The 12,594-nt window shown below is 37.1% G+C and overlaps 1 non-coding gene across 1 annotated transcript; it reads right to left on the reverse strand.

Moving 5' to 3' along the window:
* Positions 1–12,206: 12,206 nt before the first annotated feature.
* On the reverse strand, positions 12,207–12,339 carry LOC126021112 (small nucleolar RNA SNORA51). Its single transcript, XR_007499723.1, has one exon. It is a non-coding gene; the product is annotated as a small nucleolar RNA SNORA51 (small nucleolar RNA).
* Between the last annotated feature and the right edge of the window lie 255 nt (positions 12,340–12,594).

Below are 12,594 nucleotides of genomic sequence, written 5' to 3' on the forward strand. Positions count from 1 at the left end.
ACTGGCTACAAGCAGATACATATGGCTTTACTAGGGCAATCCAGGAAACAATAGAAAGACATGAAAATGGCCAGAAGTGGAGAGCAGGACTTGGAAAATAAACCCAATAGCAATGATTGAGTGGAGGGTTGGCTTTTCATATTTCACTTCTCTGGTCATCATAGCTCTACCCTTTTTAGAATGTCCATGAGTCAGAAAGCTATTGGTGATGATACAATGAACAAGCAGAGATTTCATTGGCATTAGGTAGCTAGCTACACTGAGTGAAACAAAGATAAGAACAATTTGCAGTTCTGTTTCTGTGGCTCACTGCTGCCATTCAGAGAGAAATGACTGGAATGCAGGTGTCACTCAAAGAAATATACCTGACATTGTCTTCTGATGAGGCAATGTTCCTTGGAACAGTAGATGTTTTCATATGTTGACCTTGAATAGATTTGCAGTTAGAGATAGTGATCACATTATAAGCTGGGCTGGGCTGGAGGCCAGGGCAAGAACACAGACTTACTGAATTACAGTTTTGTATCACCATTGCCTGTGGCAGAAACATGCAAAGACGATATGCATATATTTATGCCTCTGTTTGACACTGTCTCCCATGAAGCTAACAGTTTTCAGGTATTGTCTGGCTTTGGGAAACTATGTGAGATTTATGTATTATTTAGCCTATAAGCACAGAGATAAAAAAAATAATACATGCTTTGGCATTTATTGCCTGCCTATGATTAACAATCTCTGAATATACATCCTCATTATTTTATTCGCTTACAAAGACTATGAATTAAATTCAATCATTTTCTTTTCTCTAGATACATATATTTATTTATATATCTGATAGCTCGTTTAGTTGCCAAGGTCCAGATTCTTTTTTTTAATATATTTTTTATTTAAGTAACATGATCATAGTTGGGTTACAGTCATAACCAGAACACCCCCCTTCACCAGTGTAACATTACCCCCTCCCCCCTTCCCATCCCCTACCTGTATTTGAGACAGGCATTCTACTACAGTTATTTGTTTTTAAGTCCAGTTATTTGTATTTTTTTTTTCCTTAAAGGATAAGAGTAAAAAAATATAGTAAAGGTGTGGTAGTGGCAATCGCCGTTGTTTGCATAGGTCCAGAAAAAGGGGAAAATGGGAAAAAATCCTTGACCTGATTACAAAAAAGGCCTCGCCCCAGAAGTTTATTGGCATAAGACCGACTCTGGGTTCCAGGCATACCAAGATCAGATTCTATTAAGGACTTGAAGGTAATGGAACTGGCTTGCTCTTTAGTGGCGCCACCTAGTGACCCCATATGGCCACAAATCTCTTGCTGCTGAGCATATTCGGATTATTAGGTTAGTAGGGGCAACACTGGAGGTGCTCCAACATTTGTTAATTTTAGATGGCATGTTTTATGATCGGTGATACGCCTTTATAAACTTTTCAAAATCTTTTGAAGTACATAAAATTATCACTAAGAAATGAGTAATAAATTTAGCATAATAAGCACCCATTGACTGTTTCCTCTGAGTAGAACTTTATGCTTTAGGTACAAATAGACTCTTTTACCTGATTATGGACATTATGAGTTGAGAATCATGTCATCTTTTGAGTCCAGTTTTCGTAAGTTGTAATGATTGCTGGCTTGTACTCGCTATTTGACTCATCTGTGCCTGAGTTTCCTCAACTATAATAATAGCAGTGTAAAACTAGAATATACATTAATAAAGAATGTCTCAACACAAAGTACAATTAAATATATTCCAGTTTACTGGAGTATTACTAGAGGATGGAGGGAGAACACAGCAGGTAAGAGTCTTGTTTTGCACATAGCCTATCAGGCCACACTTGCTGCCAACACATCTATCTACTAGTCCCTTGAGCACCAGGAGGGGTGATCCCTGAGAGCAGAGTTCGGAGTCAGTCTTGAGCACAGCTGGGTGTGTCCTCAAAAAAAATTAAAGAAATGGTATTATTACTAACAGCAACTACAGGTTCCGCCTTGGGGAAGTTAAACATTGCTAGATTGAAAAACAAGTTCTGGAATCCTGCTCTGACTTGGAGCATTCAGGCAGCTCTGAATCCTGGGATTCACTTTATGTTAACTATTAGATTTCTCAGTTTCTTGCCTAGAGTTCTCTCTTCTATATCACGACCATTCCCATTTTCTACTGATAAATTTACCTCATTAGAAATAAAAATAATTATCTCTTGAGTTTCTTACTCTCCTTTTCATGTTTGGCTGATTTACCTGTTTCCTACCCTCATAAAGGGTATTTTTCCCAGTCCCATTCCAAGGAGCTGGTGACAGTCACACAACTGTGCCTCAGATCACTCTGTCTTTTCCAAGAGTTCATTTCTTTAATTTCCAAATCATTTAGTTGTTCTGTCTAATGGGTCAAATATTGATATCAATATGTGATAGCAACTTTGAAACATTTACAGATTGAGGCTATATCCTTCCTATTAGAACTCCCTCCTCTACAATTCAGTTTTCTAGAAAGAGAGAGGTTGAGCTTATCTCAATAAAAGTATCATTTGACCATATTTTTGAGACTATCTTGTCAAAGTTTTCTATCATATATATGGCATCAAAACCAGTATTAGGGGGTTAAAGAAAGAGTGGAGTGGGTATATCTCTTGCCTTGCACATGACCAACTCGGGTTCAATCTCTGGCATCCCTTATGATTCTTTGAGCAGTTTCAGGAGTGATTCATGAGTATATAGAGAGAAATCAACCCTGAGCACTGCTGAGTGTGCCCCTTTCAGTAAGGGCATCAATGGTATCTCCTCACTTTAAACACGATCTCATGCATTTTTAGTTTTACTTTTTGGGCCACATCTGGTGATGCTCAGGGGTTACTCCTGGCTATGTGCTCAGAAATCGCTCCTGGCTTGGGGGACCATATGGGACGCCAGGGAATGGAACCTTGGTCTGTCCTAGGCTAGTGCGCCACCACTCTGGCCCCAAGATCTCATGCATTTTATCTGAAGTTTTAGGACACTGCTCTCTTGTTTAACCCCCCTCCCCTTCACTGGCCCTCCTCACACTGACCACTTAATGTTGAAGTGACTGTCTAACAGCATCATTTTAGCCTCTTTTAATTTTTCTATTGCCATCTTTACATTAGGAAAATTTAACCTTACCATCGTTTTAAATTAATTTAAATAGGTATATATAAAATTGAAAAAAATTATCTCCATTCTTATGCAGTTTGGATACACCGACTTTGGTTGTCAGATCATAAATTGATATATTATGATAAAATATTAGAATCTGATGAAAGAATAAACAAGGTTAGGTTTATAGAATAGATCCATGGATGGTTCAATGTGGAGATGTGGTAGAAAACATGGTGACTTTAGGTTCAAGTAAGAAAGATGCTAAGACCAACATCAGTGCAATGAAAATGGATGCAAAATGAATATGAAAGGGCAATATGAAAGGACAAGAGCTAATATTAGCATCATTCCAGGACAATTTTCATAAGTGGAAAATTAAAGATAAACACCATGAGACAGTGTCAAATTTTTCATATCATGATGTCCTTAAAATCTGAAGTCTATCACAAGAGCAATATATAGCAGGCAGGGATCTTGCCTTGCAATGACCAATGGAGGATCAATCCCCCCAAATTCTAGATTTTTCTCAAGTCCTGATAGGAGTAACACTTCAGCAAAAAGCCAAGAATACATCCTGAGCATTGGCTAGTGTGGCCCCAAAATCAAAAGGGCAAAAAAAAAATATGTAAAATTTGAAATAGATGGGGATAGGATTTTTAAAATAAAGTTCAAACCATGGTCCTAGGCTAGTGCTTGCAAAGCAGACACCTTACCTCTATCACCACCACTCCAGCCCCAGGAGTAACAGTTTTTAATAGAATGTCACCTCGTAGGATGTACTACTAGGAGTAGTGTAATCTTGAGCTATTAAGCTAGAAATGGACATTGGTGAAAGGGAAGGAAAGCAGAAAAACTCCAGTCTCTTTTGCTTACCTTCAATGTTTTTCTTATCACATTGACAATTTGGATTAGTACCTTCCTAATTCAACTGTTTTTTTTTAATTCCCCATTCAACTGATGATTAATTGCAGGTGTGACATAAACTGAGAAGTGACAGTGAATATTTTAGTTTCTCTTCACCCCTTACCTCAGTAAACTGGAAAATGTGGGGGCTGCCTTAGGTATGTATTACTATGTAAATAAGGAGCTTAAAGAAGGCAGAGTATTTAAATTAACTTCTAGAGGAAATCCCAAACCAGTTGTTATGGTCATTCTTGGCACAAAAGATCTTCCAGACAAGCTAAATTCCAGACACACAAAAATGGCAAAATTTTAAGACTGAATTTTGTGGACTTATATTGATTCCACTGTGCCACTAATTCCCTCTTTCCTTGACTCCTATGCCTTAAACTTCTATCTAGACTTGGCTTCAAGGCACATTCCTTCAGCCTTCAGTAGTCAGAGGTGTCCAGCCCTTACAATGTGTACATGATTTAGGAAGAACTAAGAACAGGCTCTCAACAACCACTGCTTTTTAAAGGTCAAATCTCACTGCTCCAAATGTGACCAGGAAACACAAATATACGCCAGTCCACAGGTGCAGAAAGTTGAGTGCAGCAAATTTCATGTGCAGACTGGCAAGGTCCTTTCTTCAAGTCTCCAGATGCAAAGGGAATATTTTATGTACAGGAAGACAGAGGCTACTCAGAGACAGCTGAACTTAGGAGAAAAAAATGTATGGACATGTAGTTAACTCTTCCACAAATCCTCTTACTCAAGTTACTGAAGTCACCAACAGGGGAGACGGAACGAAAGCATGGGGAGGGGGCAGGAATCAAATTTTGCATTCATCCCAACATGTCAAGTACTTATTTTATGTTAGATATTTGCAAAAAGGAGGAAAAAAACCTATTTTCCTGCCTGTGATAAAATTGCTTACATGCTATTTTGTACTTAGTAATCACTTTTTAATCTAGGGTTAGGACATCAGCTTTTCATGTTGCATAGTATCAAGAGGAAAGTGATTTTACAACTTTCTCATTATCTACTGTTTAGGTCCTTTCATGAGTGCCCTGGAGAGAAACCTATTCTGACAAGTGGCTTTCCCAAAGAAAGTGGCTCCTTAAAGGAGGTTAGAAAGTGTTTTATCTGAAGTGCCTCACAGAGGCATTATTAGAGTTTCTTGTTATTGAGGACCACTGGTTTTCCACCAATAGAAATGAAAGCATTTCTGTTTTCTATAAAAATATTTCTAACCATTATTAATAAATAGGCTAAAGAAAATATTGAAAAAGACTGGAAGAATAAGAAAAAGCAAAATAATATTCTAAAACTATAAGGTAATGGAACATTTTTAATATAGGCCCAAAGATATTTTTGGTGATCAGTACCAGGGCTCAAATTCAGAGCCTCACATATGCCAGACAAGTGCACTCTTTATTGTTAGCCACTGCCCTATTTCTGTGATAAAAGGTATTTATATGTCATCTATTATTTTTAAGTAGCATCAGGTACTGGGTATTATTTGGTTAATGTGTGCCAAAAATAGATAGACCTAGAAAACAATATTGCCAATGGAAGTCAATTTTCAGGGAAATCAGGGGTATTTATTTTTACTTTCTCTTAATTTCTATCCCACTCTGGCAACGGACTTATAGAACTTCAGGGTTTTTTTTTTTGTTGTTGTTGTTTTTCTTTTTTGGTTTTTGGGCCACACCCGGTAATGCTCAGGGGTGACTCCTGGCTATGCGCTCAGAAGTCGCTCCTGGCTTGGGGGACCAGATGGGACGCCGGGGGATCGAACCGTGGCCTGTCCTAGGCTAGCGCTGGCAAGGCAGGCACCTTACCTCTAGCGCCACCACGCCGGCCCCTAGAACTTCAGTTTTAATGTCCACAGTTTTATTACTGATGCACATTGTACTATTGATAACAGGTAAGCAAAAACTTCTGATTATAAAACATATGTACAAAGACACAATGTGGAGAGTTTGTGAGTGTCATATAGATCAGTTACAGATCTTTGAATCTGTGTGTTAAACAATTTCTTACTTATCAGCTAAAAAGCCTATATAGGAAGTGCATTCCATTCTCTTCAGAATAAGGGAATGGGAGTTGCTAACTGAGATAAAAGAATTAAAGAACAGTGTTACCAGAAGTCAGGCAATGTTGACTACTGCTTTTTAAGAGAGGTATAGATAATTTCTTTGCAGTTTTGTCTATTTATGTGGAATTCTGAGGGTATTATCATGTGTTATCAATCATATAAAGGAGCTGAATTTTATTCTTTTACACAAATATGCTTTAAATAAATCAATAGAGAACTTACTGCTTTCTATAATATAATCTATATTATATTATATTATATTATATTATATTATATTAATTATATTATATTATATTATATTATATTATATTATATTATATTATATTATATTATATTATATTATATTATATTATATTATATTATATTATATTATATTATATTATATTATATTATATTATATTATATTATATTATATTATATTATATATTACATATAATATAATCTATATTATATGCCTCCAGGAAGTCATGTACCTCACCAATTGGATTCTGGCTTTGGCTGTCCATTACCTGTTTTGTTTGTTTGGGGAGATCACGCATAGCAGAGATCAATGCTTACTCCTAGCTCTGCACTCTGGGAGCATATCTCTGGGCTCAGAGTATCATACAGGGTGCTAGGGATCAAAACCAAGCTGGCCATGTGTAAGATAAGCACCAAGTTCATATTAGCAGTATATGAGATCATACCAGTGGGCCTATCTAGGCTTCATAGCCTGAATGATATAAGCTGTTACAATGACACAGAGGACAAAAAATAAATACTCAATATTCATCTCAATATTTTAATCTGTTATATTGACCCATCCATTTTTAACTTTATGAAAATTTTCCCCATGTTTCCCTTTTCTGTACAAAGGATATGAAAGGAGAATGTGTCTGCCTTTCTCTGAAATCCTAATTAAAGGCTCTTCTCCCGTAATATGGGAGTTTCTCTAATTCTTTTCCTTTTATTTTTTCTCATCTCTTAAATAAAATATTTTCTGAATTTGGGCACTCGTTTTCCAGTCCTTTGTTATATTTTATTTTTAATTTAATTTAATTTTATTGAAACCATTGTGTTTTACAAAGTCCTTCATAGAACATTAGGTTTCACGGGTAATTCCACCACCAGTATTGACCTCCATCCACCATGTTCCCAGAGTGTATTCCATGCCACTATCCTTTGCCTCCAGCCCTGTAAATATAATAAATCCATTTACATTTTTGATTGTTAAAGTTTGGGTCTCTTGATTCTGTTATTGTTGACTTAGACTTAGATATTTAGTTCTGTCCTTTTTTATCTCCACCAATATACCTGAGTCCTATTAGCCCCTGAACTCATCCTTTTATATTTAGTGTTTCTCCTCTACTCAGTTTCTTTTCTTCTCCTTGCTATACTCTGGGACCAAGGGTTTTCACGATAATTTCCATTTAGATCATTACATTTCTTCATGCAGTTAATCTAAACACCAGATATAAATGATATAACCCTTCTTCTTCTGGCTTACTCCTTTTAACATAATATCTTCCAATTCTATCCATGCTGCCTGGTCCAACCCTTTGGAAAATAGTATAGAGGGTTCTATTTAAACTCAAAATTGCAGCAGTAGTACAATTCTTGACTATTATACTGAGTGTTGCAATGCATAACTGTGCATACATTCTTTTGTATAAATGTTTTTCTGTCCTGGGGATAGATACCCAAAAGAGGGATTTCTGGGTCATATGACAGCTTAGTTTTGAGTTTACAACAGCAGTGGATGAGAGGTCCTTTCTTGCCACAGATTGTTCCCAGTATTTTTGATATGTCTATCTTCACTGGTACAAGATGATATCTCATTGTTATTTTGAATTGTATTTCCCTAATAAGTGATATGAGCATTTTATGTGTGTATTGCCTCTCTGTTGATCTTCCTCAGAGAAATACCTGTTAATTTGCTCTTCCCATTTTTGATGGTTGGGGGGGGGGGGTTGTGGAGTTAATCTTTGTGAGTACTTTGTATACCCTATATATCAAACCTTTATCTGATGTATTGACTGCAAAAAATTCTCCCATTAACTTAGTTGTCGTCTAATTTTAGCTATATTTCTTTTGTCATACAGAAACTTTTTAGTTTGATATAGTTCCATATATATTTAGATTTGATGCTATTGCTCTTGTCAATGGCATCCTATATTGAAGATTTATTTAAGGTCTAAGTCTTGGAGTATTCTGCCTATATTTTCCTCAATGAACTTTATAAATTTGGGTTTAATATCAAGGTCTTTTATCCACTTTGAATTTATTGACTTTTGAATAAGGTGTGAGAATGTGTGGATAATCAATTATTTCAAAACAATTTAAGAGACTGTCTTTACTCGATTTCAAGTTCTTAACTACTTTGTCAAAGATAAATTGACCATATACATGGAAGTTTGTCACTGGATAATCTATTCTGACACACAGGTTTGAAAGTTTGTCTTTGTTCCAATACCATGCTATTTTAATCACTATGACTATGTAGTAGAGTTTCAAAATAAGGAATGGCATGCCTCCCAGTTTCCTGTGCTTCAATATAAATTTTTCTATCCTAACTAGGTCTTTTATGGTTTCACACAAACGTTATAAATAATTGGTCTAAGTCTTTAAATAATATAGTCTGGATAAGGATTTGTATATATATAGTAGTTTAGATAAGATGCCCATTTTGAGAATATTAGTTTTTCTAATTTATGAACATGGAATGCTCTTTCATTTCCTTAGTTCTCCTTCAATTTCTTTTTTTAAATATGTTTTATTTTATTTAAACAGCTTGATTACATATATGATTCTGTTTGGATTTCAGTCATGTAAAGAACACCACCCATCACCAGTGCAACATTCCCATCACTAATGTCCCAAATTTCCCTCCTCCCCACCCAACCCCCGCCTGTACTTTAGACAGGCTTTCCATATCCCTCATACATTCTCATTATTAGGACAGTTCAGAATGTAGTTATTTTTCTAACTAAACTCATCACTCTGTGCGAGCTTTATGAGGTGAGCTGGAACTTCCAGCTCTTTTCTCTTTTTTGTCTGAAAATTATTATTGCAATAATGTCTTTCATTTTTCTTAAAATCCATAGATGAGTGAGACCATTCTGCGTCTTTCTGTCTCTCTCTCTCTGACTTATTTCACTCAGCATAATAGATTCCATGTACATCCATGTATAGGAAAATTTTATGACTTCATCTCTCCTGACAGCTGCATAATATTCCATTGTATATATGTACCACAGTTTCTTTAGCCATTCATCTGTTGAAGGGTATCTTGGTTGTTTCCAGAGTCTTGCTATGGTAAATAGTGCAGCAATGAATATAGGTGTAAGGAAGGGAGTTTTGTATTGTATTTTTGTGTTGCTAGGGTATATTCCTAGGAGTGGTATAGCTGGGTCGTATGGGAGCTCGATTTCCAGTTTTTGGAGGAATCTCTATATTGCTTTCCATAAAGGTTGAACTAGATGGCATTCCCACTAGCAGTGGATAAGAGTTCCTTTCTCTTCACATCCCCGCCAATGGTGTTTGTTCTCATTCTTTGTGATGTGTGCCAATCTCTGTGGTGTGAGGTGGTACCTCATAGTTGTTTGGATTTGCATCTCCCTGATGATTAGTAATGTGGAACATTTTTTCATGTATCTTTTGGCCATTTGTATACCTTCTTTGTCAAAGTGTCTGTCCATTACTTCTCCCCATTTTTTGATGGGATTAGATGTATTTTTCTTGTAAAGTTCTGTCAGTGTCTTGTATATTTTGGAGATTAGCCCCTTATCTGATGGGTATTGGTGAATAGTTTCTCCCACTCAGTGGGTGGCTCTTGTATCCTGGGAGTTATTTCCTTTGAGGTACAGAAGCTTCTCAGCTTAATATATTCCCATCTGTTAATCTCTGCTTTCATTTGATTGGAGAGTGCAGTTTCCTCCTTGAAAATGCCTGTAGTCTCAATGTCCAGGAATGTTTTGCCTACATGTTATTATATATATATCTTATGGTTTCGGGTCTGATATCGAGGTCTTTAATCCATTTGGATTTTACCTTTGTACGTGATGTTATCTGGGGGGGTCTAAGTTCAAGTGGCTAGCCAGTTATGCCAACACCACTTGTTGAAGAGGCTTTCTTTGCTCCATTTAGGATTTCCTGCTCCTTTATCAAAAATTAGGTGATTGTGTGTCTGGGGAACATTCTCTGAGTATTCAAGCCTATTCCACTATTCCACTATTCCACTGATTCCAATACCATGCTGTTTTGATAACTATTGCTTTGTAGTAAAGTTTAAAGTTGGGGAAAGTAATTCCTTCCATAATCTTTTTCCCAATGATTGCTTTAGCTATTTAGGGTGTTTATTGTTCCATATGAGTTTCAAAAGTGCCTGATCCACTTCTTTGAAGAATGTCACAGGTATCTTTAGAGGGATCGCATTAAATCTGTACAATGTCTTGGGGAGTATTGCCATTTTAATGATGTTAATCCTGCCAATCCATGAGCAGGGTGTGTGTTTCCATTTCCACGTGTTCTCTCTTATTTCTTGGAGCAGAGTATTATAGTTTTCTTTGTATAGGTCCTTCACATATTTAGTCAAGTTGATTCCAAGATATTTGAGTTTGTGTGGCACTATTGTGAATGGGGTTAATTTCTTTTTTTTTAATTTATTTTTTTATTTTTATTTTTTTATTTTTTAACATAATTTTATTTTGATCATAGTGGCTTACATATTGTTGACAATAATATTTTAGGTACATATTTACATAAAATCAGGGGGGATTCCCATCACCGGTTTGTCTTCCCTACTCCTCCGTTTTTGTCCTACCTCCCATATCCTCTTCCCTCACCCCCAGGGCTGCTAGAATATGTGGTCCCCTCTGTACCTATCCTATTACTTCGTAGTCTTACACCTGTTTGGTCCTGATGCCTCCTTTATTTCCCCCTCTAATTGGGGGGCAGGACTAGCTAGTTCAAGTTATGTGGTTTTGTTTAAAAAGGAGAAAAATAATTAACTGGGGTAAAAGTCTAATACGCCGGAAATAAGCAGAATTCTTCTAGAGGCTCTCGTCATCAGTTTGAGAGATGAAGGAGAAAAAGAAGGTGAAACACTCCACCCCTACGAAATGAAGTGTCAAATATCTATTAAGAGTTCCAACAACAACGCTAAGCACCACAAAAACAGAACAAAACAAATAAACAAACAACCAAAAAAAAAAAAAAAACAAAAAACGCCGTGGTCTTGAGATAGGCACCATGGCAGAGCACATGAAGAGGGAAAAGAAGGGGCCAGAGAGATCACATGGAGGCAAGGCGTCTGCCTTTCATTCAGGAGGTCATCGGCTCGAATCTCGGTGCCCCACATGGTCCCTTGTGCCCGCCAGGAGCAATCTCTGAGCCCGGAGCCAGGCATAATCCCTGAGCACTGCCGGGTGCCACCCAGAAATCTGAAGGAAAAAAAAGGAGAAAAAAACATAAGTGGGGGCAATAACTTCAATAACCACACTAAAACAAAGAAATCGACCAAAAATAGATAGGTAAATAAAAATAATAATAGTAGTACATGAAGATAAAAAGTAATATATGAAAAATAAACAATGTTTTCTTTTTTTTTCCCTCCTGCCCAGGCACAGTAAATATTGGGGTCATTCGAAAAGGGATTCACATGGCCTAAGAGATATGGGGTTTCTCTGCCCTTGGAGTATATTGTCATGGGATCAACTATAGACTGTGTTCATGATCCTTTATTCTCCCGGTGGTGCATTTGTGGTGTTTGGGAGGCTTCTGCTCCATCCTGGGTGATATAGTGAGACCTCTGTATCTAGAGATCTCAGTATCTGCACAGTTACAGGGATGGGACTTATGATGAAGTCAGTCTTTGTGGTTGTAGAAGTTCTGTTTCCTCAGTGTCATTTTAGTCCAACTTCTGTGGTTGGTGATCTTGGTCTTGGCACTAACCCTGGGATGGCACCTAGGATAACACCTTTCCTTGTGTTTCCAGAAGCCCCATTCCGTTACAGTTGTCTCTGCCAGACCTTTGGAACTGGGGATCATGGTTGTTGTGCAGGTCGTAGCTCAAACCCTAGGCTAGGGCTTTTTTATTGGTCCCAAGATATATACAGTCTGGTCATGGCTATTCTTTTTTGTCCCCCAATTCACAATACAGACCAGGCAAAGGGCCTGGGTTGAGGTGTATATGGGGTGCATTTACTGTACATCCTCTTTCTATACAGTCAGTGTAAAGAACACAGCCTGTGGTAAGAATTGGGAGGCGGGGTTATTTTCTTAATGTCCATTTCTTCCTTAGTACTATTGCTATATAAAAAGGCCATTGATTTTGTGTGTTAATTTTGCAGCCTGCCACTTTGCTATATGAGTCTATTGTTTCTAGAAGCTTTTTGGTAGAGTCTTTAGGGTTTTCTAAGTAGAGTATCATGTCATCTGCAAACAGTGAGAGCTTGTCTTCTTCCTTTCCTATTTGAATTCCCTTGATATCTTTTTCTTACCTAATCGCTATAGCAAGTACTTC

This window comes from Suncus etruscus, chromosome 10, assembly GCF_024139225.1.
Source record: "Suncus etruscus isolate mSunEtr1 chromosome 10, mSunEtr1.pri.cur, whole genome shotgun sequence".
NCBI classification, from domain to species: domain Eukaryota; kingdom Metazoa; phylum Chordata; class Mammalia; order Eulipotyphla; family Soricidae; genus Suncus; species Suncus etruscus.